Raw genomic sequence first — 25,757 nt, 5'->3', positions numbered from 1 at the left:
TGGGAACGACTGCATGTTGTTCATATTGGCGACAGAGATTAATTTTTAGATTTTCTGCTTGTCATGTCCCGTGGGAATATTGAATGAAAAAAGTACGCCTTGGCTCGAAAAAGGTTGAAAGAGATTGCCTTGTGCGACATGCAACCAGCCTCTCAGAGCACTTCATGATCACAGGCATGAGTCCGGCCTGCAATCCTTCAGACTGTCAATGGCTGCCTTTTTGGGGTCGGGGATGATTGTTGCAGATTTCAGGCAGTAGGGGGTGGTTGATAGTTGCAGGGAACATTTTTTTTTTCCACAAAAAAAAAAAAGGTTTTTGTGAAAACACAGGTCAGATGATCAGCATAGGTTTTCAGTATCATCCTAGGGATTCCATCTGGGCTGGCAGCCTTTCTGGTGTTTCCAGTCCTTAGCACACGTCTCACTTCAGAAAGAACAGTGGAGGTTCTGTTCATATAGCTCCAAGACACTTCGTGAAAAACAGTTCTGCAGCTGAGAGAGCAAATCCTCAGGCAATGTTTTAATTGTTTTAGTTTGTGGCCTTGTTTGTCTTCGTCGAGAGTTGTTTGTCAGGGTGAGGGAAACGCAAACATTATCAGATCCACCAAGATGGGGAAGGGGGATGCCCCTGTATGAATGTAAAATGTTGGAGTAGACATTGTCTTTGGGTTTTATTCCCTCTGGTGGGACATTTCATTGACTGAGCAAATTTGGGGAAAGCAGTTTTTAGATAAACTTGATTGAAGTCACCAGCAACAATAAATTCTCCATCGGGGTGGTCGAGCTGGTGTTTACAGTTGCGAAAAGATGGCGAAGTTCTGTGGTAATGTTAGCATCCAGCGGGATGTAAACAGCTATCACAATGACTACCGTTACCTCCCTTTGTAAAAAGATCTGCACGAGACTGCAAGAATTCCAAAATCAGGTGACCAGTTGGTGTCAATGATCATTTCGTTACAACACTAGTTAGTTGCACATAAACTTTGGTTCTGTCCTGCTGGTGTAGCATACGATGCGCTGGCAACATTGCAGCATCAGGGATTCGCGGATGAAGCCACGTCTACATGATGAATAAAACACTGCAGTTCCCGACAAAACTGTGGCACGTTGGAACTCCAATTCATCCATTTTGTGGGTAATGGATCTAGTGTTGGTCAGATAGAGATGCTTGGTACCGGTGGTCTATGATGTTGCTTCCTTAGCCTCGCACCCATACCTGTTCACCTCCGAGCGAGAACCTCAACATCTTCATTTCTGCTACCTCCAGTTCTGCTTCTTATTGTTTCTTCAGTGCCAGCGTCTCTCATCCAGACATCATGGCCCACCTCATCTCTGTTTTAGACTTTGCCCTGCATCCTAGCGGAGACTCTTCTGTCACATTGAACACCAGACACCTTCCGCCAACTGTTCCACCACCCTTCGAGCCGTTTCTTTACTTCCTTACCACACTCTCCATTGCTCTGTATTGCTGACCCCAAGTATTTGAATCCGTCCACCCTTGCGATCTCTTCTTCCTGGAGCATCTCCTTTCCCCCACCGCTCTCACCACTGGGCAGTCTGACTTTCCACAGAAATCCTGGTGGTCTCGCAATGTCCTCCAGCCTGTTTTTTTCCTCAAACATTATGATTGCAGTGGGACGCGGAGAGGACTGAAGATAGGGAAAAGGAATGAATACAGTGAGATGTGATGTAGGGCAAAGGTAGAGGTACCAAAGGCGAGATATATGATGATGTACATCAGAATGGACACTAAAGAAAGAGAAAATGCTCTCTACAGGTTTGACCAGACAGAGGAATAGCGATGAGAAGGATGTGCAACAGGTTAGGGCAATTCAGGATAAAGATGAAAATGTGTTTACTGGTGCTAGTAGCATACGAAATAGATGGAAAGAATACTTTGAGAAGCTGATGACTGAAGAAAATAAGAGAGAGAAGAGTAAAAGAGGCAAGTGCAGTGGACCAGTAAATGGAAATGATTAGTCAGGAAGAAATTAGAAAGGCACTAAAGAGGATGAAAAATGGAAAGACAGTTGGTATTGGTGACATACCGGTGGAGGGATGGAAGCAATTTGGAGAGGTGGCTGTCGTGTTTTTGACGAACTTGTTGAACAGAACACAAGCAGGTAAGGAGATGTCTGCAGAATGGAAAAAAGTGTGCTATTTGCCATTTTTAATAATAATGGTGATGTGCAGAACCGTGGGACTATAGATGAATAAAGTTGATGAGCCACACAATGAAGTTATGGGAAAGTGTAGTGGAGGCTAGACACAGGACCGAAGTGAGTTTTTGTGAGCAACAGGATGGTTTCTTGGCTAGAAGGAATACCACACATGCATTATTTGCCTTGAGGATATTGATAAAATCGTACAGAGAAGGTCAGAGGGTGCTACATTGTTTCTTTTTTGATTGAGAGAAAGCCTAGATGTAGTACCCAGAGAGGAACTGTGGTCTCCACGTAAGGAAGTCTGAAGCAGCTGAGAACTATGTTAGAATGGAACAAGACATGTACAATGGCAGTAGAACATTGGTGAGGTGTGGTGCAGGTGTGATAGATGAATTTAGGACGTAAGTAGGACCGCATCATGGATCAGCCTTGAACCCCTTACTGTTTGCAGTGGTGATGGCTAGGCTGACGGTTGAAGTTAAACTGATATCTCTGTGGACTATGATTCTTGCATATGACATTGTGGTCTGCAGTGAAAGCAGGGAGCAGGTGGAGGAACAGTTAGAAAAATGGAGGCATGCACTGGAAAGGATATGAATGATAATCAGCCAAAGTAAGACAGAGTATATGTGCATGAATGCGAGAGAGGAGCGGCAAGAGTGAGGCAACAGGGACCAGAGTAGCAGGGGTGAAATACTTGGGGTCAACAGTCCAGAACAATGCTGTGTATGGTCAGGAAGTGAAGAGATGGGTCTGAGCAGGTTGGGATGAGCTACATTGTGTCTTTGTGGATCTCGAGAAACTTTGGTACTGCACACGTAAGTCTGGTGTGGCAGAGAAGTATGTTAGAATAATACAGGACATGTATGAGGGCAGTAGAGCAGTGCTGAGGTGTGCTATAGCTGTGACGGAAGAATTTCAGTTCGAGATGGGACTACATCAGGGATCAGCACTGAGCCCCTTCCTGTTTGCTGTGGTAATGGATACCCTTACAGAGGTTAGACTGAAATCCCCTTGGAAAAGATGTTCGCAGATGACAGCATGAGGCGTGCAAAGGACTTTGTGAACACAGATGTCAGGCCAACAGGCCTGTAGTCATTTAGACCTAAGATAGCAGGTTTCTTGCTGACAGGGATGATGGTGGAGTGGACAGGCTTGAGTGGAATGTAGCATGATTCTTTAGAGATGGTGGAAGTTCTCAACTTCTACCACCTGATTCTCTGCTCTACTTTTGTCTTCTTAATCATCCTACTCGCTCCCAGACTCATCCTACACACCACCATCCTATGCTGTCGAGCTCCACTCTCTCCCACCACTACCTTACAAACACTAACCTCCTTCAGATTACATTATCGGACCAAAATATAATCCACTTGCTTGCTCCTACCTCCGCTCTTGTAGGTCACTCTATGTTCCTGTCTCTTCTGGAAATAAGTGTTCACCACTTCCAATTCCATCCTTTTTGCATCAAAGTTTGCAGAATCGGGTATAAATAGTAGTCAGAGTAGTAGTCAGTTCTGAGTTCCAGTTTTGGGGTCAGGGTAGGTCTTTTGGGTGCTTTTTACAAGTCGGTTGATTTTCCATGTGGCTGCTTCAAAGAAGCAGGAAGACGGGAGGATAGTTTTGTCTTCTGGAAGGTGGGTTTATGTGTAAGAGGGCATACGGTTTTCTATTCCGGGACCCAGGTTGGAAGGAGGGGCTGCAATTAAACCATTGAAGAGGGTCCAGGAAGCTTGTCATGGGTTAAGGCATTTGGCTGAATGGAGGTAAGCAAGGTTCTTGTAATCATTCCAGATGATAAATAGTATTTCATCCCCATCCAACCATTGCCTCCAATCCTCCAATGCCCTAACCATGGCTAGTACCTTTCTGTTGCCATTGTCGTAATTAGGAGAAAAAAAAAAATCGCCTACGTCCAAATTGCTACTAACATATCTCTCACTTCTTTAGTTGAAACTGATTCCAATTTTGAAGTGTTACACAGACTGCTATTTTCTTCAGGGGAGCGGGAGAAATTGAGGATGTCTTCCAAATAAATACAAACTAACTTATCACAGTTTTTTAAAACACAGAGGACATCATTTATGAAGGCTTGTAAAACCATGGGGGCATTGGTTAATCTGACCCACATGACTAAATATTCTAAGTGTCTGAGCGGGGTGTTAAACGTGGTCTTCCATTCATCCACCTCTCAAATACGGATGACGGGGTGAATACCTGGGCATCACAGGGCTTCAAATGACGAGTCATTGAGGGGTAGTTGTGATGTATTTTTTACGGGGATATTATTGAGTCCACAGAGGTCTATGCTGGTTTGGAGAGTGGTATCTTTTTTCTCAGCAAAGAAAAAAACTATCCCTACTGGAGAGGAGGAAGTGCGAATTAGTCCAAAAGCCAGAGAATTATAGATGTAGTCCTCAATTGCCTTTTTCTCTGGGCAGGAGAGATTGAAGAAATGGCTAGAAGGAAGAGGTGGTCCCAGCACGGGATCACTTGCACTGTTGTATGGGAGGTGAGAGAGAAAGGGTCAGGTCTTTACTGAACACCCGAGAGAGATCATAACCTATTTTCAAATACTCAGAGGAATATAACTGATGTGGTACATGGTGTTAGTTTACAGGAGGGTTGGGCCGCAGAGAGCAGGCAGTGTTAAAGGGAGTGAGGTCTCCATCCATTAATTGACAAGTGCTTCCAGTCAATGGTGAGGTGATATTTTTTAAGCCAGGAAAGGGGAGTAGGGATAACAATAAGAGAAATATCTTCATTGTGATTTCAGGAAATAAGCAGAGTGAATGACTTTGTTTGTTGGGTGACAGAGGATATGACAGCCATCCAGAGCTGCAACTTTTTTGGGAGACAGAAGTGGTTGTAGAGGGATTTGGAGGTGATGTGCTATTCTTTCATGAATAAAATAATCGTTTGCACTCCAATCTATTTGGGCAACTACGGGTGAGTTGTGAGTTGAACGTGAGGCAAGATCATTTTACTGTGAGCCAAAAACATGGAATAAGGAATGCGGAATGTGACAATGAGATACAACGAACTAGCAAAGCGCATCATCAGGCATGAGATATTTATATGCATGGCATAATTAACAGATGAGGAACAGGTGGGGAGGTTTCTCCTAGGAGCAGTTGCGTGTGAGGCAGAGGGAATGACCACCCCCATGACACCAGAGGCCTAAACAGGTGGGTGTGACATTTAGAAGCCAAGGAAAAAAAAAACACAAAAGAAAAGAGACGCTGACTGCCTATAACTTGAAGAGCCACTGAAACAATCCATTCTTTTTCTGTGCCGCTTGCCCACATTATGTTGTGATGTGATTTTTCTCCACCAGATATTTTTAGCAGCTGTTGTAAATAAACCGTTGCTACAGGATACTGAGGTAGTCATGAAAAATAGTAAAATATGTATGTATATAACTATATGCTCAGTTATTGCTGAATATATTTATAACATCGGGCAAAGTGAACAAGTACCACCAGCATGAAAAGGAGCTCTTTACAACAGTTATTCTTTCTCAACTGGCATCAGTAAATAGTAGCTACAAATACACCACTAATAATTACCAAATTGAGTTTCCTCTCACTTGTGATTTTCATCCTCATTTCTTGTTTCTTCCTCTCTCTGCTCATTTTCCCGCTCACAGTACGGCTCAAACTAAACATGTCTGCAAAACGTTTGCTGCCTGGGGCTGTTACTGTAGCTACTGAGAAAATTAGTCTTTGTCAGCATATCACCATTTAACGACATTATCCAGAATGCATGATGATGAAAAATCAATGGCAAGCTATTTTGAAAAAACGGTTTCTTAAAACATTTAAATCTGGAAATGATTACTGTTCCTCAAGTCGAAAGCGATCAAATATACCAAATGCATCATTGAAAACAGAGGTCACTTAAACGTGAGTAACAATAGCATTTGTCCCCTCCAAAGGTGGGCAAAGCAGCCAAATATTATACTCAAGAGTACTGTTACTTGACAATAATGTGAGTCAAGTAAATGTTAAGAGTAGTCCCCCCAAAAAATACCTGAGTAAGATTAAAAAGTACACCATGAAATAATTACTCAAGTACTTAGTACATATCTCAAATAAATTGTATTTTATTTCACTGTACTTTCCCAAGATATAAATTATATGAAATACAGTAATCTTTCATTTTTATGCGATTAATGAGGACAAGAACCCTTCGCAAAACGTGATTATGATGATGCGCAGCCAATTAGCTCACGGGATAAAGCCACTTATGCTCTCATTGGTCAATGTCACACTAGGAACCAATCAGACGGCTTGTATCAACACGTCTTTCTGCAATATGACTGCTGATATGGCTGTATGTTTTCCTGTTTATTTTTTGATTAGGTTTTGGGGGAATGAATAAAAACCTGCAACGCATGGAAACCACAAAACGTGAAGCGCAAAGTGGTGTGGGAATCCTGTAACCATATTTGTGCAGAAAAACATGACAATATATGAATGCTGTTGTTGGTTTATCTACTTTTAATACTTATGCCCAGGAAGCCCAGTAGAAGATACTTGAGGTCATGTGTGTTAAATAACATTGGTGCAAACAGTGCCCAATGCGTATTTCAAAGTTGTAGTCTTCTTCACTAAATAGTTATTAAATAAGCAACAATTGAAAAATAAAAATAGGATACAACATTTAGATCATTGTAACAGAGTAAAAGTACCGTAAGTAACTTTTTAGCAGCAGGAGCAATGGAAGTGTTTGTGTAGGTCTTGTCAACTCCTGTGACTTTTCCAACCCACTCCTCAAGCCCGTATGAAGACAGCGATGGCCATAGCAATGATGCCCCCCAAGGAAAAACTCCTCGGATCTATAGAATTCACAAAAATGGCCTGTTTTGAGCTATTTTGGTCACCGTCCATTGGTGAGTGTTCACGGCTAAACTGTGCAGGAGGAAAAAAAACATGAGATCTCCATCTCAAATTCCTTGTTTAAATATAGGGCCAAGTATATCCCTACCTGCATCCTAACTCGAAGTCACAGAGAAAGGGTTCAATTGCTAATGTATTTTATGTACTTTAGGGACACTATATAAATACAGTTCAGAGGAGAGTTGGGGAGATAAAGTAAATAAAACAAAGTGTTGTGTGTAACAATATTGGATTAGATGAGATGATTATTTAAAGCGGACAGTATATTTACAAGTATTTTTAAAGGAAACTAATGCACTATACAGTGAAATGTATATTCCTGATATTTGTTCTCAAAATGATTTATACTAAAATTCTTAATAATGACGACAAATCTATAAATACTGTTAATTGCATTAGTTTGACTGAGAATGTTGTATTAATACTTTATAAAGTTGCTTTTTGGCCTTGCATAGGGCTCTGTCTGAAATATATAATCATATAATTAAATACAATAATTTATTTGGCATCTTTCTAAGTGGCACTGAACAGATAGCAACTGGATTATTCTATTGGTATGGATTATTGTTTTGGTTTTAGAAATTTCACTTCTTAGATAAGAGGGCTTCATAAATTAATGCAGCAAGGCTGAATTAGGATGCAGTGTTTGCATGGAAAAATCGCCTATTTTGGCGGCACGGTGGAGCAGCTGTAAAGCGTTGGCCCCACAGTTCTGAGGTCCAGGGTTCAATCCTGGCCCTGCCTGTGTGGAGTTTGCATGTTCTCCCCATGGCTGCGTGGGTTTTCTCCAGGCACCCCAGTTTCCTCTCACATCCAAAAAACATCTAACATTAACCTGACACTTTAAATTGCCCCTAGGTGTGATTGTGAGTGCGACTCTTGTGTGTCTCTGTTTCTCCTGTGATTGGCTGGCAACCAGTCCAGGGTGTGCCCCGCCTCCTGCCCAAAGACAGCGGGGATAGGCTCCAGCACTCGCACGACCCTTGTGAGGATAAGTGGCTAAGAAAATGGATGGATAGAATCTCCCATTTATGCTCCAGCCCAGAGGCATCACCCAGGGGAAGAGTCATTCAGATTCGTAGCACAGACGTCAGTGTCCCCACGCCCTCATTTACATTCCTTTTGGTTGTAAAGTGCTAATGGACCTGCGTCATGGTCAAAGAAGCCATGTTAGTTGTTGGAGGCAGAAGTAGTGACTTACTTTGGAATGGATCAAAGAACAGCATTTTAAATGGGAGATACTTAATGTCATACGACCCCTCCTCTGCTAACAGTGTTTTTTCCACCTTTGTGTAGTGGCCTCTCTCACTCCCTTTTTAAACAATCAGTCTTCCTTGTCAACACTATTTTTGTCCACTGAAGAGTGCCGCTTCTCTTGGAGGTGCAGGTAGACAGCTAAGTCTTGACCTGAGGAGTTTCCCCATTTGTGTTGTGCCATGTGTCTGCTCAGTGGTGGCTTAGTTTCCCCAAAGTACTGTATGTATCTGTGGCTCGGCGTAAATTAGCCTAGCTTAGACCGCTAACAACAAAACGGGTCTGTTGTCCAATATTTACTGAGAAGGAAAACATCAAACACTAGTATCTACACATCCTAAAAACTCTACGTAACGTATACTACCAGGATTGTGAGTACTCATAAGACATTGGGCAAGTGGAAATGCCAACTGAAATGTGCTTTTCGGCCAAGTATTTCTTAGCTTAGCTTGCTAAAAAAGAGACGTGATCAATTCGAGGATGTTGAAGAAACATTGAACGTGAGTAACTTCATAACTTGTACTACGAAGGCCGTGAGGACTTATAGGAAATGTATCAAGTCTTATCTGAGTACATCTTAGTGGCCAAATTGGTGCCGTATTGTTCTCGTTGAAGCTGCTCGGCCAAAGTTAGCCTAGCCCGCTACCAACATTACCTACGTCGAGTATACAACGAGGACCAAACATCCAATGTGGAATCAACCTTCAACAACGAGAGTGAGGGCCATTGTGGTTTCAATCCCTTCCATCCATATATCATTTTAAATCGCCATATCCTTCATATTTTCACATAGATAGAGATGCAGATGCTCATGGAAAAGTAGAGAGAAGGTCAAAAGGAGCTACATTGTATCTTTGTAGACCTAGAGAAAGCCTGTGACAGGGTACCAAGACAGGACCTGTGGTACTGCATGCGCAAATCTTGGGTGGCGGAGAAATATGTTTGAATAGTACAGGACATATATGAGCGCAGCCGAACAGCGGTGATGTGTGCCGTAGGTGTGACAGAAGAATTCAAGTTAGAGGTGGGACAGCATCAGGGTTCCGCGCTGAGCCCCTTCCTGGTTGCGGTAGTAATGGATAGGCTGACAGACGAGGTTAGACTGGAATCCCCTTGGACCATGATGTTCGCAGATGATATTGTAATCTGCAGTGAAAGGAGGGAGAAGGCAGAGGAACAATTAGAAAGATGGAGGTACGCATTGGAAAGGAGAAATAAAAAATACATAAAACAGAATATATATGTGTGAATGAGAGGGGCGGAGGAGGAAGAGTGAAGCTCCAGGGAGAAGAGATTGCGAAGGTGGACAGCTTCAAATACTTGGGGTTAACAATACACAGCAATGGTGAGTGTGGTAAGGAAGTGAAGAAACGGGTCCAAGCGGGATTGAAAAGTTGGCAGAAGGTGTCTGGTGTTCTATGTGACAGAAGAGTATCCGCTAGGATGAAGGGAAAAGTTTATAAAAGAGTGGTGAGGCCAGCCATGATGTACAGATTAGAGACAGTGGTTCTGAAGAAACAACAAGAAGCAGAACTGGAATTAGGAAAAATAAAGATGCTGAGGTTCACGCTTGGTGTGAACAGACTGGATAGGATTAGAAATGAGCTCATTAGAGGGACAGCCAAAGTTGGATGTTTTGGAGACAAGGTTCGAGAGAGCAGACTTCGATGGTTTGGACATGTTCAGAGGCAAGAGAGTGAGTATATTGGTAGAAAGGTGCTGAGGATGGAGCTGCCAGGCAAAAAAGCGAGAGGAAGACCAAAGAAAAGGTTGATGGATGTTGTGAGAGAGGACATAAGGACATTGGGTGTTAGAATGGAAGATGCGCGAGATAGGCTTAAATGGAAAAAGATGACACGCTGTGGCAACCACTAATGGGACAAGCCGAAACAAAGAGAAGGAAAATGTATGTGTCTGTGCATTTCTCTCTGCCCTTGATCACATACCCCAGATTAATTTTCTGCATATTTGGTGTCCAGTCTTTAGTGTCCATCAACCTTTACCTCAGGGTGTGAACAGGTTTAAAAATTTACTGGAATGTTGTGTTGTATTTTTTGCATCTCTCAGACTGATATGATATATATGGAATATGGAATTTCTGCTCCAGAGGGTGGTTTTAATTAAAAAGCAAGTTTTGGTCAGTGTGGGGAGGTTTTCTGTAAAAAAAAAAAAAAAAAAAAGACCCTGGTCATCAACAATATGGACATCGCAGTCCAAGAAAATGAAGCTTACTGTCTTTGACATCCTCCCGTGTAAGACTTGATGTTATTATCCACTGAGTTAATGTGCTTGGTGAAGGCTTTCTCTTCATTGCTTTTGATTTTAACCCATGTGTCATTCACATTATCAGTATGAATGACTTGGAATTATTCCAGTGAAGGATTTTAGAGCTCTCCTTTCCATGTCCTCCATTTACAAGTTTGGTATGGTGGGGGATACTGCAGAGCCCATTTCACAACTGTGTTTTTGTCTATAAAATGTTCCAATAAATTGAAGCTTTGTGTTGTCAGTGATGGTGTCGATATGTGCCCTGTGACTCACTGGTGACCAGCTCAGAGTCTCGTCTGCCTTTGCCTGAAATTAGCTGGGATAGGCTCCAGCACTCCCGCGACCGTTGTGAGAATGAGCGGCTTGGAAAATGGATGGACAGATGATATTAGGACAAAGTTACAGCAAGGGGCATATCTGTTTTTGTCAAGTGTGGAACTGCCTTGGCGGTTTTGGATGCAGTAGTCATTGTCTCCAATGCATCCTGGGTTGGAACGCACATGAACAAAAAGTTGATATTGAATTAAATGGTTTGAGGTCTGCATCTAAGTTTGAACATAAATAATTAAGTTTTCTAAGAAAAAAAAAAACAAAAAAAACAACACTAGCTAGTGTGTCCTAACTGAGCCTTTCTGCATGAAGTGATGAAGCCTACTTGGATGAGAGGCAGAATGTCTCCTTAGACATAAAGAACAGTCGACAAACAATTGATTTAATGCTCTGAGAATGAAATTACTTGGATAAGAGAGAATATTCACTGGAATATTACGCACCCTATTTTGAACATGACTCCATAGTGTCATGTCATACCACTGACATGATGCACTGCTCTTAAAACATTGAAAATTCTTTACAAATACCTTACAGTTGCTGATGAATGTGTTCATTTTATCCCATCCCATGTAGTACATATTTTATGCCAAATAATTTTGGACTTGTGAATCTGAGTTGCGTGATAAACTGTGATTTTGTGTTGTGCATAAACATGTATGTTTATCATATATTTAACTAGTGGTTTGTAGAATGAAAATGACATTTCCAATTCAAACTTTTACTTTTTAAAATGTTTGTATTTAAATTCTTGGAAATATAATGGCACTATAAGCTCATCATACTGTATTTTACACTTCAAATTCAGATGTACAAATGTGGAATTTTATAACCAGCAATACCTTGATTGATGACATTTAGGAAATTTTTGTACATGAGAAATGCTCAATAGTTATTTGTTTTAGTTGCATTCATCTTCACTGTAAGGCTATGGTCAAAGGTTGACGATCACACAAAGGAATTTATATGAGAGTTTTCAGTGTGTTTGCATCGTTTGGGGAATGGCTTGGCTGAAGTGATGGAGTCAGTGCAACAATGACAGAGAGAGAACTTCAATAATTCTGACGTGATATTGTTTTCATTGTTGCCTTAATTACCTTTGTGCATACATAAACATATAAACAATCAATAGCTATTACCATGTTGAACATTTTATAACAGTAAATGTTGGTGGATAAATGGACATTTTGCAATTCTTGTACACTTCAAATTATATGCAGAACAATTCTTGGCATTTGCATTTTGTCTGAATAAATAATTAAAACTTTCAGAAGTTACAATTAAAAATTGCATTTAGCACTTTTGTTTTCTTCAGTATTGCTTGTTTTGAATCATATTCTTGTAAAAAATATATCATTGTGTAACAGGCATGCTGTTGCCTTGTCTAGCAGAAGATACAGTACATCGCTTCCACAAACTCTCCATGCATTAAAACGATCCATCCATTTTCTATGCTCCTTGTCCAAATTTTGCAATGGTCCCTGTTTTTGTCGCCACCTGATGTTGTCAGTTGTGATCCCCTGGGATCAACCAATCATTCTCTCTAGTAAGTCGTGTCTTCTCCAGATGTTGTTATTTTGTTAGTTCACTGTTTTGATGCACTTTATCTCTGTGTTGCATGTCCTGTCAACCGGGCAGTGTTCCCCCATGTTTCTTTGCTCTCGTTGGATCTCAGATTTGTTTGCTTTATTTGGGGGGAGGGGTGACTTTATAATTATGATTTTATATCCTGATACCCAAGTTCCTTGAGTAAGATTTAGGGTTTGAAACTTTTCAAAGTTCTCCTAAATTTGGCGCCCCCAAGTGAACCCATTTGTTTCCATTAGTTTTACCTCCGGGAAGGTAGCTCGTTGTTCCTTCGTGTTAGCCAAAATGCCAGCTCATTGCATTGCTGGACATTGCTTGAACACTCAGGAGAATGGATTTACCCTTCATAAGTTTGCAAGAGACCCAGTTCGTTGTGAAAAATGGATCGCACGGGTGCAGAGGACGAGAGCTTTGTGGGTTCCAAATAACAGGTAGGTGTGTATACAGCTACAAAAAAAAAAATAATCGCTTGAGGCGGACCACGTAATCAGTCTCTCATAACATAACAAAAGATCCGCGTACGAAATATGTCGATGGTGTGCGGCGGATGGCGTCAAGCTGCTGCGCGGACGGTGGGGAATCTAAAGAACCCAGCCAAGAATGCCTCACTGAGGCGCGTGTATACAGTAATGCGCCCCGGCTCGACGGTGTTCATTGAGTACTGCGGTGGCTATGAACATCCCCCTAAAAGCAGCATGGCTCGGCTCCATTATATGCCACCACGGCGCCGGAAATCAGCCACACCGGCTGAGGCGCCGCGTGCGGCGGTCACGGCTTCTGCGAAGGCTTGCGCGTCGGGCTTGGCGGACGTGGGCGGCTCTGAAGAACCCAGCCGAAAATGCCTCACTCGACCGGCTCGACTGTATTGCTCATTGCGTACTACGGCGTCTGTAAACAACCCCCTAAAGCAGCACAGCCCGGCTCCGTCATAAGCCACATGAGGCTCATCTCCGCCGCGGAAGTGGATCGGATGGGGATGTGGTTTGGCCGTGATCGCATATTATCTGAATATGGCTCGAAACAATAGTGAAATATTGCCCCAAGGGCTTGAAACAATTGTGTAATATTGTCCTTTTTTCCGTATAGACACTGAAGTGAATAATGTTATATGTATTTTTCATTACAATATCTATTTTACAATGTTTATAGGGATGACACTTTGGCTATAAGTAACTAAAAGATCACTTTCACGAACATACAGTGAATAAAATTATTTAAACACCCTGCTATAATGGACATGCACCCACGATGAAAAATTTCAGACCCCTCCATGATTTCTAAGTGGGAGAACTTGCAATATAGCAGGGTGTTCAAATACTTATTTTCTTCACTGTATATCTCGGGACAAGCCACAGGACATGCTTGTCCTGGTCCCTGTAATTGTCAGAACAGAATTCCTCAACCAACTAAAATGAATGCTCAATAATGGTATAACGTTTTATACTGTTGATAACACATATTACAGTCTTAAATAAATAAACTATTTAACACTGTTTAACATTAAATTTTTTCCATGAAATATTTGTGCATAAAACGTTTGTGCATAGTGCAATTTATCCACTACATTACACATCCTTGGCCAAGACTTCAAAAAAAGCATCTGACTCGTCTCCAATCTGAAAAATACCCATCGTAGCTACCTTTGGTGCATCACTGTCGAACTCATCAATGACTTGATCCAGTTCCGGTGCCTCATACATTGAATCATGAACAGTGATCCGATTTTGCTCCCATAGCATGTCATCTTCTGTGCCAGCCATGGGATTTGTGAGGAAACATTTTTTGAATCCCAAGTGTTTGAATTCTGCAGTGTAGGCTCTCGCCCTCCATTCGGTTACAATCTGTAGCAGCTTTCCTATGGCATCAGGTCACTATCAAAACAATGAGATCTATTGTCCCCATTACACTTGTACTATGTAGTTTGAGCTCATGTTGTTTTGACAACGAGTTGAATCCATTGAGCTCTTGTTGTTTTGAACTGCCCTGCTGCTTCCAGGTTGGTCACCTCATAAGCAGGAGTGATGACATATTTCTTTTAAACAACTGCACGACTGCCCATTGTAGTTGGCATTTTTTTTGTCTTAGTTTAAGTTATAACAAACTCACTGGGAGTGGTTTCTGATGTTTGGTGCAGTAGCAACAAATGCTACATTAACAATCATACAATGCCAAGCTCCCGCCGGGAGGTCAGAGATCTCAGCTTGGTGGCGCACATTACTGTAATATATATAAATGTGATATAAATGTGACATAAAACATTGCATATCATTTCAAAATGTATATGTATACAGTATATTTTTTTACAACACTATGTACCTGTAAATGACACAATGTGATTGTATTTTTTATTTTTCATCCATACCTATATATAATGCACTCTATTGACCTTTTGAAAATATTTTAGAAAAAATCTGCACATTATATATGAGAAATTACGGGATAGGTCAGTTGGTATTGTCTGCTGGTGTCATTTTACAAAATACATAAGCACTGAATTGATCACACTGCATCCCAGACAGACTTAAAGCAAACGGGAACACATACTCAGATGAGTCATGTGCCCAAGCAAACTCCTGTGCTCAGGCAAACATTTGGATCCCCAGAGCTGTGGTGGTATACTCTCCACTCTGTAACAAACCTGAACCTAAAAAATGAGAACTTGACATGAGACCAGGTCACTCAGCAAGACAATGAAAATGTCAGCGTACCTCCTGTTGGGGTTATGCTATTCTGAGGGTAGATCTCTAAACTTTCCAAGTCTTTCACTGCCAGAGGGAGCCTCTCTCTATCCTTGACATCATCATCACTCATTTTCATCAAATTGGCCTGCTGAATTTCCTGGTGCTCAGCGCAAATAATATTGCCACTGAACTTCATTGACGTGGCCGGCTCCTCGCAGCTCAGCTGAAGAGAAAAACAAACACAACAGATGACCTCACCAATCTTTCTTCATTTGTATGCATGAAACCAATGTGAAGACTGTTTATATCACAGGCACAATGTTGAACTACTTTCACTAAAGTAAAAGGTGCATTGCTATTTTAATGAGTGGCCCAAATTACATGTTTTTCCAGTTACAAATTCATGCTTCATCAATTGTTTTGAATTTTAGTTATTTTTTAATGCAATGCCCTCTAAAGTGGGCAAGGACAGCCCCAGGTGATGATGCACTTTCGGGTGTTTATTTAATATGAAAACCAGCCAAACACAAATGCAAAATGAGAGCATCATAAAGAGCTTCTTTGGGCCCCAACTCATGCCTTAAGGATCATACGCAGAGTAACTATGTCACAATGCCATGCCCCTTAAAAGGCACACTTCCAACACAAAAAATACTATAGTATGTACAGTAATACACTTTATAAAAGCTATTTATTTTTTCATGTTCTCTTTGCATTGTTACATTATGTTTTTTGCTAGTTAATTGTCAAATAATTAATATATAATACAATAATAATATCAAAAACCCACAGCCCAAAACATAAATAAACAATTTTAAAAATAAATAAATGGTGTTTTCAGGAGCTGTGTGACTTCAGTGATTAAAAATACTGCTTCTACTTACTTTTACAATGATGCGGCCTTAATCAAACCCTAGAACTATTGTAGTAGCCCCTGAGGATGCACAATACCACACTTGCTCCATACCATAGTTCAGGGTGCTCTCCAGGTGGTTTGTGCAAGAGTGCCAGATACGTAGTGTACCTTTGGTGAGAGATGATGCAAAGTAAATATTAATATAGCTGTTGGAAGTGTCATGACCAGACCACGAGGCTGAACCCAAAATGCACGACTCACGAGACCAGGTACAGTTCGGGAAGCATCTTTATGGCAGGCAGTCCAAACAAGCAGCAGTGTCAGAATCAGTAGGCGAAGAAGCAGGGTCATCAACGGGCAAGGTTCGGTACACAGAGCATCAAAGGCAAGGATACAGAGTTGCGGGAACGTGACATGAAGTACAACGATCTGGCAAGGACCAGACCGGACACGTGGCAAGATATACACACACCGGGTCGAGGACAGACACACATATAACAGGAAGAGTACAGAACTTGAGACATTCCAACTCACCATTCTCTGACCCGATGATGATGATTGGAAACTCTGGGTGGAAGCAAACACGACTTTTCCAGGCATGTGATTTGACTGAATGAAAAAAGACTGAAAAATAGCCATGTTCTGGGGACTGCAAGCTTGATCAAAGGATGATCACCATTTTTATCGTGCAAGTTTTATAAATTGTATTATGAATGAAATATATCTAGCACGTCAATAACTAAATGCTAATCCGTTTTCAAAATGGTCACACTACGATCGTTCATTATTTAGGTGCATACCTTTACCCCAAAAAATTATAAATTCAACTAAGTAAACGACTAGAAGAGAAATTAAATTGAATTCAGATTTGCATCATGGCATGCAAGCGTGCTTTCATAGTGTGTAAAGCGTATCCGTTCAAAAACATTTTAATTTCTTGTTTTTGTAAATGAATGAAATGCATGAATTTAACAACAATTATTGACATCATGTTTAATTATCAGTAAATAGAATTTTTTACAAGTAATTGCTTCTGAACTCTCACCTCGTGTCTGAGCAAACACACTAAGCCTGTAAGCGCTCCCTTTGACCACTGTGAACAACATAAGACATATACACTGTGGTCAGATCAGTGTCATCCATTGAAGCTACATGGATCATTCAGTGATTCCATTTGCAGCATTTACATTGCCATCAGAACCTTTTTCAGAACAATTTTGTGTTTTTGCAAATTTACAATGAAAATGTCAAAAAAATACATTGATAACCCAACCAAACCAACGATAAACTATATATTTGAAAGGTTACTTCCAACTTTGTTTTATTAATTTATTTACTGTATTTTTTTAACCCACAGTGATATCCCTGTCTGTTTTTCTTGGAGTAAAACTGAATTATTGGCTGCAGAATATCTTTAGCAATGCATGTTAAAAGCTGATTGATGCTCCCAAACAGTTTCACATTAAATGTTATGTTGCCTCCGATATTTAAAATACAGAATTAGCTTTTTGTGCACTGTAATGTCTGTGCTTTCATCCTCGATCAGGCTTTGCCAAGGTGGAATTTTAACATTATACAACATCTCATCTGTTCTACTTTGGCTTCAGACCCTACCTTTTTTACTAAAAAAAGAGAAACGCTCATCCAGTTTCACCACATTTTCTTCTATCATTCACACACCCCGACATTCATGAAAGCAACAGCACTTTTTTATTTTTACTTAGACCAGGTCGGATACGAAAGAAGGAGAAAAGGATCTCTACAGGTTGGCCAGACAGAGGGATAGAGATGGGAAGGATGTGCAGCAAGTCAAGGTGATTAAGGATAGCGATGGAAATATGTTGACTGGTGCCAGTAGTGTGCTAAGTAGATGGAAAGAGTACTTTGAGAAGTTAATGAATGAAGACAATGGGAGAGAATGCTTTTAAAAGTCCACCACCACTCCATGTACTCTCCTGAATCAGATGGACCAGTGTGAGCTTGTTAGCTCCATAGAGACACCTGTACACCCCATATCATTAAGAATCAAACTTGCAACATGCCCAAGACCAAAGAGCTGTCCAAAGACACCAGAGACAAAAATCTACCACTCCACACAGCGAGAAAGGGTTACGGAGAAATTGCCAAGCAGCTTGGTGAAAAAACGTCCACTATTGGAGCAATTATTAGAAAATGGAAGAAGCTAAACATGATGAACAATCTCAATCGGAGTGGAGCACTATGCAAGATATCACCTTGTGGGGTCTCAATGCTCCTTAGAAATGTGAGGAATCAGCCCAGGTCTACACAACAGGAGTTGGTCAATGACCTGAAAAGAACTGGGACCACCGTTTCCAAGGTGACTGTTGGTAAATACACTAAGACGTCATGGTTTGAAATGGCACAGAAGGTTCCCCTGCTTAAACCAGCACATGTCAAGGCCTGTTTTAAGTTTGTCAATGACCATTTGGACAATACAGAGGAGTCATGGGAGAACGTTTTGTGCTCAGATCCCACACACTTAATCCCACAAACCGTGTTTGGAGGAAGATGAATGATGAGTTCCATCCCAAGAACACCATCCCTACTGTGAAGCATGGGGATGCTTTGGGGGTGTTTTTCTGCACATGGGACAGGACGACTGCACTGTATTAAGGAGAGGATGACCGCGGCCATGGATTGTGAGATTTTGGGGAACAACCTCTTTCCCTCAGTCAGATTATTGAAGATGGGTCGTGGCTGGGCCTTTCAACATGACAATGACCCGAAGGACACAGGCAGGAAAACCAAGGAGTGGCTCCGTACGAAGTATATCAAGGTTCTGGCGTGGCCTAGCCAGACTCCAGACCTAAACACAATAGAAAATATTTAGAGAGAGCTGAAACTCTGTTTCTCAGCGACAGCCCAGAAACCTGTCTGATCTAGAGAAGATCTGCATGGAGTAGTCGGCCAGAATCCTTCCTGTAGTGTGTGCAAACCCGATGAACAACTACAGGAAACATTTGACCTCTGTAATTGCAAAAAAAAAAAAGGCTACTGTACCAAATATTAACATTATTTTCTCAGGTGTTCAAATACTTATTCGCAGCTGTATCACACAAATAAATCGTTAAAAAACTCATACATTGTGATTTCTGGATTTTTCTTTTTAGATTATCTCTCTCACAGTGGACACGCACTATAATGAAAATTTCAGACCCTTCCATTATTTCTAAGTGGGAGAACTTTCAATATAGCAGGGTGTTCAAATCTTTATTTTCTTCACTGTATACATACTGTATCTGTGGATTTAAAAAACACTTCAAAAATTTCGTGTCTTGTTCAAGGGTCGGAAACAAAATGTGGCACAATATCCAAATGACAGAATGAGCATTCATGATTCAATGTTTATTTTTGCTGCAGCACATCCTGGGGAGAATGATGCACTATGTGACTGCTCTGTTGTACGTTGGTGTTTTCAGTTTAACTTCCCTTATTGATGTGTTTTGTTTCATTGCATTGATGAATTTATAGACATATAATAATAAAATAGTCATATTTATTTGGGGGATTAAAAAAAATTAAATCCTGTCATTTCAGACATCTTCATGGAAATAAAATGGGGTCCTCTTTTCTTTCCACCATTATCTGCATAACAGCCAGAGAGTAATAAAATACATCTTTGAATTAAGAAAATAAAACAGCACCCTTTTGAAAATGTACTGGAAGTAGTATGAAAATAAGCCAGTTTCATTTAAATTAATAAAATAAAAATAATGCACAGTCCTCATATCGGTAATGATGGCAACAGACACAAATAAATAGCCGACAATTTAACATGTATGATAAATCAGTCTGGAATTGAAACACAACCTGCTTAAATAATAAAACAGCAGCCTTTTGAAAACGTAAATTACATAAAATTAAAATAATACTATTTGATTTCTGTGCATTATACCAATCACTGTGATTTGATGGGCGCAATCGCACCCACGCGCCATCACACTCGCAAATCTGCACAGTTCGAGTACAAAAAGTAATATGCGTAAAATTTTTTATGAGTAGAAATACAAACATTCTCAGCGCACATGAAAACCAATCCAGCACAGTGAACCACAGCCCGACTTTTTTTTTTCAACACGGAAGCAAACGGTTTCTCTTTAAAGGTCTATTTTTTTGTTTGTTTGTAAGATTTTCATTGTAAGTTTGCAAAACACACAAAATTGTTCTTTGAAATGTTCTGAAGGGAATGAAAATGCTGTAATCTAAATCTTTGAATGAACCATGTTACTTCAAAGGATGACACTGATCTGACCACATGGCATACGTCTGATGTTGCTCAGAGTGGTCAAAGGGGGCGCTCACGGGCTTAGTGTGTTTTCTTAGACATGAAAAATTAGAGGGAACTTTGGTCTTGACATTAATTTACGTGTTTATTTCATAAACGTTGGTAACAAAAGAACCCTGATCCTAAACAATCAGGATTGTTTATCAGGGGAAAAGTTTAACTCTCCATAACTAAAGGGTTATGTAAATACTTTTTGCTAGAAATATATTATGTGAATGCTGCGCGGAGCTTTGCTATGTTATATAAAAAAGAAAAAGCATTGCATATGAAGCAAAGGTTGGCAGCCTACTTGTTTGTGTTAAAGTGTTGGGTGGCTGGGGAGAACTGCAAGGGTGAAAAGTGCAAAGTGCAGTCAGAGTGCATCAACTGACAGACAACTTCTGCAAAGTGCAGTCAGGCTTCGTACAAAGAACCAGAGGATAGACACCGCAGCTTGAGTCACAACACCCAGATGGGAGGAGAACGGAGTCAGCCAATTAATATGCATTTTGATTTAGGAAAATGAATATTCATGATGTGTTTCTATATAAATGGGCAACCCGGATGAGTGTGTTGTCTCTTGATGGTCACAAGGACACATGTGCTTTGGTGTGAGGGACCTGGGACCCAGACGTCTGTATTAGTTTTTATTGTTAGGAATAAAACTTCGGGTGATTTTATCCAATTGGTCTCTGATCTTCTCTCTGACAGAACGGACACGCCAAAAAGAGAGGGGGACACATCTGAGTTGATGACGTCAACCCCACCGACGCGGAAGACAGACATAGATGAGGAAGAGCGCAAGAGTGAGACAAGAGAATGAGCGACGAAAGCAAATTGTTGAGAGGGAGAAAGAGAGGCACGCGAAAGAGGCAGCGATGTTATCAAAGGTGACTGAACAAGTGAGACAGCAGGGAAAGGAGAAAGGACAGGGGAGGTTTAGATACAGTAGTGGGAGTAGTGAAGAAGAGGATGAAAGTGAGGTAGGTCAGCAGAGAAGAATAGTAAGGCTTGTAAATCAGGATGTGAGAAGAAAAGTGAGAGAAGAATGAAAAGAATAGGCACCCTATACGTTGAGAGAAAGGCAGGAGAAGAAAGGAAAAGGGGGGTCAATGTACCCCATGGTGATTACTAGAGAGGGACAGCAGTATGAACCAATGGTGTTGCGGGATGTCACAGCGATGATGGATAAAATGCCTCCCTTGCATAGGGGAGGAAAGGTGTGGTTGAGCAAATTTTTGGCATTCATGAGTGGGCAAAGTTGTACTTTGGGTGATTTGAAACAAATACTGGCAGGATCGTGCTCTCTGGTGCAGCTGTTGGCAATTGAGGAGGCGGCAAACAGGGCTGATTTGGGGAGAGAGACACCTCTCCCACGTGTGGCGGGACAATTGTTTGAGCAAATAAAAATTACATTTCCACAACCCACTGATTTGGCACCAACTATGTTTCCGTGCGACATTAAAATATCACCAGCTCAACATTATGTAACATGTGTCGAAAGTTGGATTGAGGCAGCAGGTCGACATCCAGCCCTGTCACCCAAGGCGGAGGTCCTGTTTCGGACGGCGATCGTTGATGGACTTCTGCAGGAGGTGAAGAAGCAGCTGATATCAGATCCGGATATACTGGTATGTGCAGAGGCGAGGTTCAAACGTCATCTGTTTCACCACTGAAGAGCGTTTTGTGAGACCCTGGTTAAAATAGACAGCGAGGCTGAGGCCCTGTCCAAACAATTGATAAAATTGCAATTGGCTAAAATGCATGGAGAAGCAAAACAGCAAAGTACAGAAAAAAGAGATGCAAATGGTGCAGGGTCCTCAGGTGCAGGGGCGTGGACGACCGGTGTTCTCGGGTGGACTTCGGGGAAGAGGAAGGCGCATGCCGGGTCTCATGATGAGACCACAGTACCAACAGCAATTGAGTGGGGCCTGTTTCATCTGCACGGCACCAGACCACTGGGCCAGAGAGTGTCCTCAACAGCAACAACAACATCGTTAAATCATGTTCGAGTGTTGTTTACAAATGGGTGTTGTTGGAGAGACAAAAGAGGGTCTCTCCACGCGGCAGCAGCAGTGGTCGAATGGAGGGATGGGGCCTTCCAACCATTAAAAATACAGAAGTTGGTGACCCAGCACAGGCGGCTGAGGTAGTAGCATTGACTCTGGCCCTGAATGAATGCAAGGACCAGGCCGTGACAGTGTATTGAGATTCGGCGTATGCAGTGTCTGCAGTGCTCATTGACTTGGTGGGATGGCTGAAGAATGGGTACACCACAGCTAAAGGTACCGAAATTGCTCACAAAGAACTCATGCTGCAATTGTACGATGCCCTACAGGTACCAAGTGAGGTGGCTGTCGTCAAAGTGCCTGGCCACTCGAAGGCAGGCACCTTGGTGGCAAGAGGAAACCAGGCAGTAGATGTGCTCGCGAAGCAGGAGGGAGGATATGGAGTTGCAGTGGGAATGATGTTGGCAAGAGGTGCAATCATTGTTGATGGTGAACACCCAGATTCATGTTTGCCTGTGTCACTGACTCATGAGGAAGTGTGTGCTCAACAGAATGCGGCGTCACCCGAGCAGAAGTCAATGTGGATTAGCGCACAGGCAATGAAGCAGTCTGGCAACCTGAGGGTAGGGCCAAAAGGGCAGCCAGACTTACCGGAAGGAAGGACAGTGTGCTGAAGGAGGTTCACTCTCCAGCCCATGTGGGCCCATAGGCAATGTTGGCTCATTTGAAAGCATGGTGGCATCCACGCCTCACAGACGTGGTGTGGAAATTTGTGGCAGAGTGTGAAGTGTGCCAAACAAACAATGCGCGACCAACATTGAAAGCCAGGGTTGTTCCAGCCTGCTCCTTGGCCTGGTGCAGAGATTGTGATTGATTTTACGGACATGAATGAGAGAGTGAATGGGAAACGCTTCTTGTTGGTCGTGGTTGATGCCTTTTCGGGCTGGCCCGAGGCATACCCATGCTCAAAGGAAGATGCTGATGATCGGTAATTAAGGCTTTGATTACCCACTACATTCCTACACATGGTTTCCCTGCCTTGATCCGATCTGACAATGGGTCTCATTTCAACAACAAATCCTTGGCCAAAGGTAGAGTCTATTTTAGGATTGAAACACAGATTTGGTTGCGTCTACCATCCTCAGAGTCAAGGCAAGGTGGAACGAATGAATCGGACATTGAAGGAAAAATTGGCCAAAATCATGGCCCAAATGAAGATGAATTAGTTGCAGGCCCTCCCGTTAGCATTGTTGTCAGTCCGACAAACGGTACACAAGGGGGCGGGCTTTGCACCGTTTGAACTCCTGACAGGTCGACTAATGCCAGGACTAGGGACCACGTTGGTCCCTCCCCAGGATGTTCCTGTTCCACACATCTCACATGCGGCGTATTGGTCATATCTTCATGCTTTGGTGTCCAGTGTGTCTTCTCAGGTGGCCGCCAAGGCGAAGGAAACAGCAGGCGTTGCAGGAGGTCCTGACCACGAGTTGATACCACACGTCTATGTGAGGGTTATCTCCAGAAAGTGGTCAGAACCCCGTTGGAGAGGCCCGTTTCGTGTGCTGGCTAGGACATCACATGCAGCACAACTAGAATTTAAAAGACAAAGGTGGTATCATTATTCACAGCTTCGACCAGCCCCGGACTACACTCCTGAATGATGCCTGCATTGTGGTTGTTTGGCCGTGTTATTAACCCGGCCAAGAGAGGGTATTACCAGAATTTCAGACTTAGTCCTAAATGGGACACAACACATTTAATGTTAGCGGCAGCAGCAACCACGCTAATGTGTTGCATGGTATGGATGATGTTGCAGTTGGATGAGGAACAAAATGGGAGTGTGAATGTAAGCAATGGGACTAGTCTAACAACATATGAACAGCACAGATGTGGAGAGCGGGTAGTGTACGAGGCAGAGGTGCGGTCGCAAAGTATCCTGACACCCGAAGAACGCTTTATTCTGCAGCTTAAATGCCACAAACCAGATTGGGGAAGACATGTGAGTACTTTGAACATGACACAAAGCAATAAAACATTACATGACAAATTGGCAGGGTGGACAAAGCAGGACAAGAATTTTACGACCCCAAATGATTTGTATGGATCAGCAAAGCGGCACAGGTGGCGGCGACACATATTGAGAAAACCAAGGCAGGTGCAGGTGAACATCACCCATCAGGTCCCTGAAGGTTTGGTTGATTGAGAAGACAGTGGGGTCTCTTCCTCAAGGTCCAGGTGGCCAGTAAATTTTGGTGGCTCAGCAAAAACTCAGGGAAGAGCCATTGGAGGAAAATGCGGTGGTAATGGCGTGTTAGTGAATGACCTCAAAATTGAGGTCGTGAGAGGGAATAAAGGGTTAAGTAAATACTTTTTGCTTGAAATATATTATGCGAATGGTGCGCTGGGCTTTGCTATGTTATAAAAGAAAGAAAAAGCATTGCATATGAAGCAAAGGTTGTCGGCCAACTTGTTTGTGTTAAAGTGTTGTGTGACAGGAAGGAAAAAAAACATAGGTAACACAGCTGGGGAGAACTACGAGGGTGAAAGTGCAAAGTGCAGTCAGAGTGCATCAACTGACAGACAACTTCTGCAAAGTGTGGTCAGGCTTCGTACGAAGAACCAGACGATAGACACCACAGATGAGTCACAACACCCAGATGGGAGGAGAAGGGAGTCAGCCAATTAATATGCATTTTGATTTAGGAAAATGAATATTCATGATGTGTTTCTATATAACTGGGCAACCCAAATGAGTGTGTTGTCTCTTGATGGTCACAAGGACACACGTGCTTTGGTGTGAGGACCTGGGACCCAGACGTCTGCTGTCCCCACAGAAAACCCCGCTTCACACAGATAGGATGTTGAAAATGGCAACAGGGTTTTCAGTGCTTTGGTAGTGAGCTCTGGATATTCTGCCATGATTTTAAGACAGAACATTGGCAGACTTGTTGTCTTGAAATACTTTTAAAGGCACTGTCGAGCTCCAGCGGTTGGTTTTCTTTCTTTCTTTCTTTCTTTTCTTCTTCAGACATGCTGGATTCACCTAGTTTGTTGAGAAATGGGTCGCGGATCCATCGCTTGCTAGTTTGTGTGTCCTTTTTGGTTGGAAATTAGCGTTCAAACTCTTTTAATTGCAAAAACAGGTGATTGTGCACTGGCTGGGAGAATGAAGGCTCAGTCTCACAAAAATTGACACATGTGAAATATGCCTCTGTTCACACACCATCCCCACAAATCCAGTTTGGCTTTAGATCCAGCGAGTTTATCTGACAACTTGAAGCCGTTGTTATTTTCCATTGAGCAGGCCGAATATGTTGCACATGTAAAGTCAGTTATGCGACCCATTCTTCGTCACTGAAATGTGCTCCCAGTGGTGACTTATTTTCTGAGAGAAATCTTTGCAGCAGCTTTCGTAATTCAA

At 42.1% G+C, this 25,757-nt stretch overlaps 1 protein-coding gene across 1 annotated transcript in view; it reads left to right on the top strand.

Annotated features, from left to right (window-relative positions):
* The window catches only part of LOC133510637 (phospholipid phosphatase-related protein type 4-like), a 185,011-nt gene that overhangs the window by 149,672 nt on the left and 9,582 nt on the right, over window positions 1-25,757 (top strand). The window lies entirely within an intron of this gene.

This window comes from Syngnathoides biaculeatus, chromosome 13, assembly GCF_019802595.1.
Source record: "Syngnathoides biaculeatus isolate LvHL_M chromosome 13, ASM1980259v1, whole genome shotgun sequence".
NCBI lineage: Eukaryota > Metazoa > Chordata > Actinopteri > Syngnathiformes > Syngnathidae > Syngnathoides > Syngnathoides biaculeatus.
This window is presented reverse-complemented; position numbering and strand designations above follow the sequence as displayed.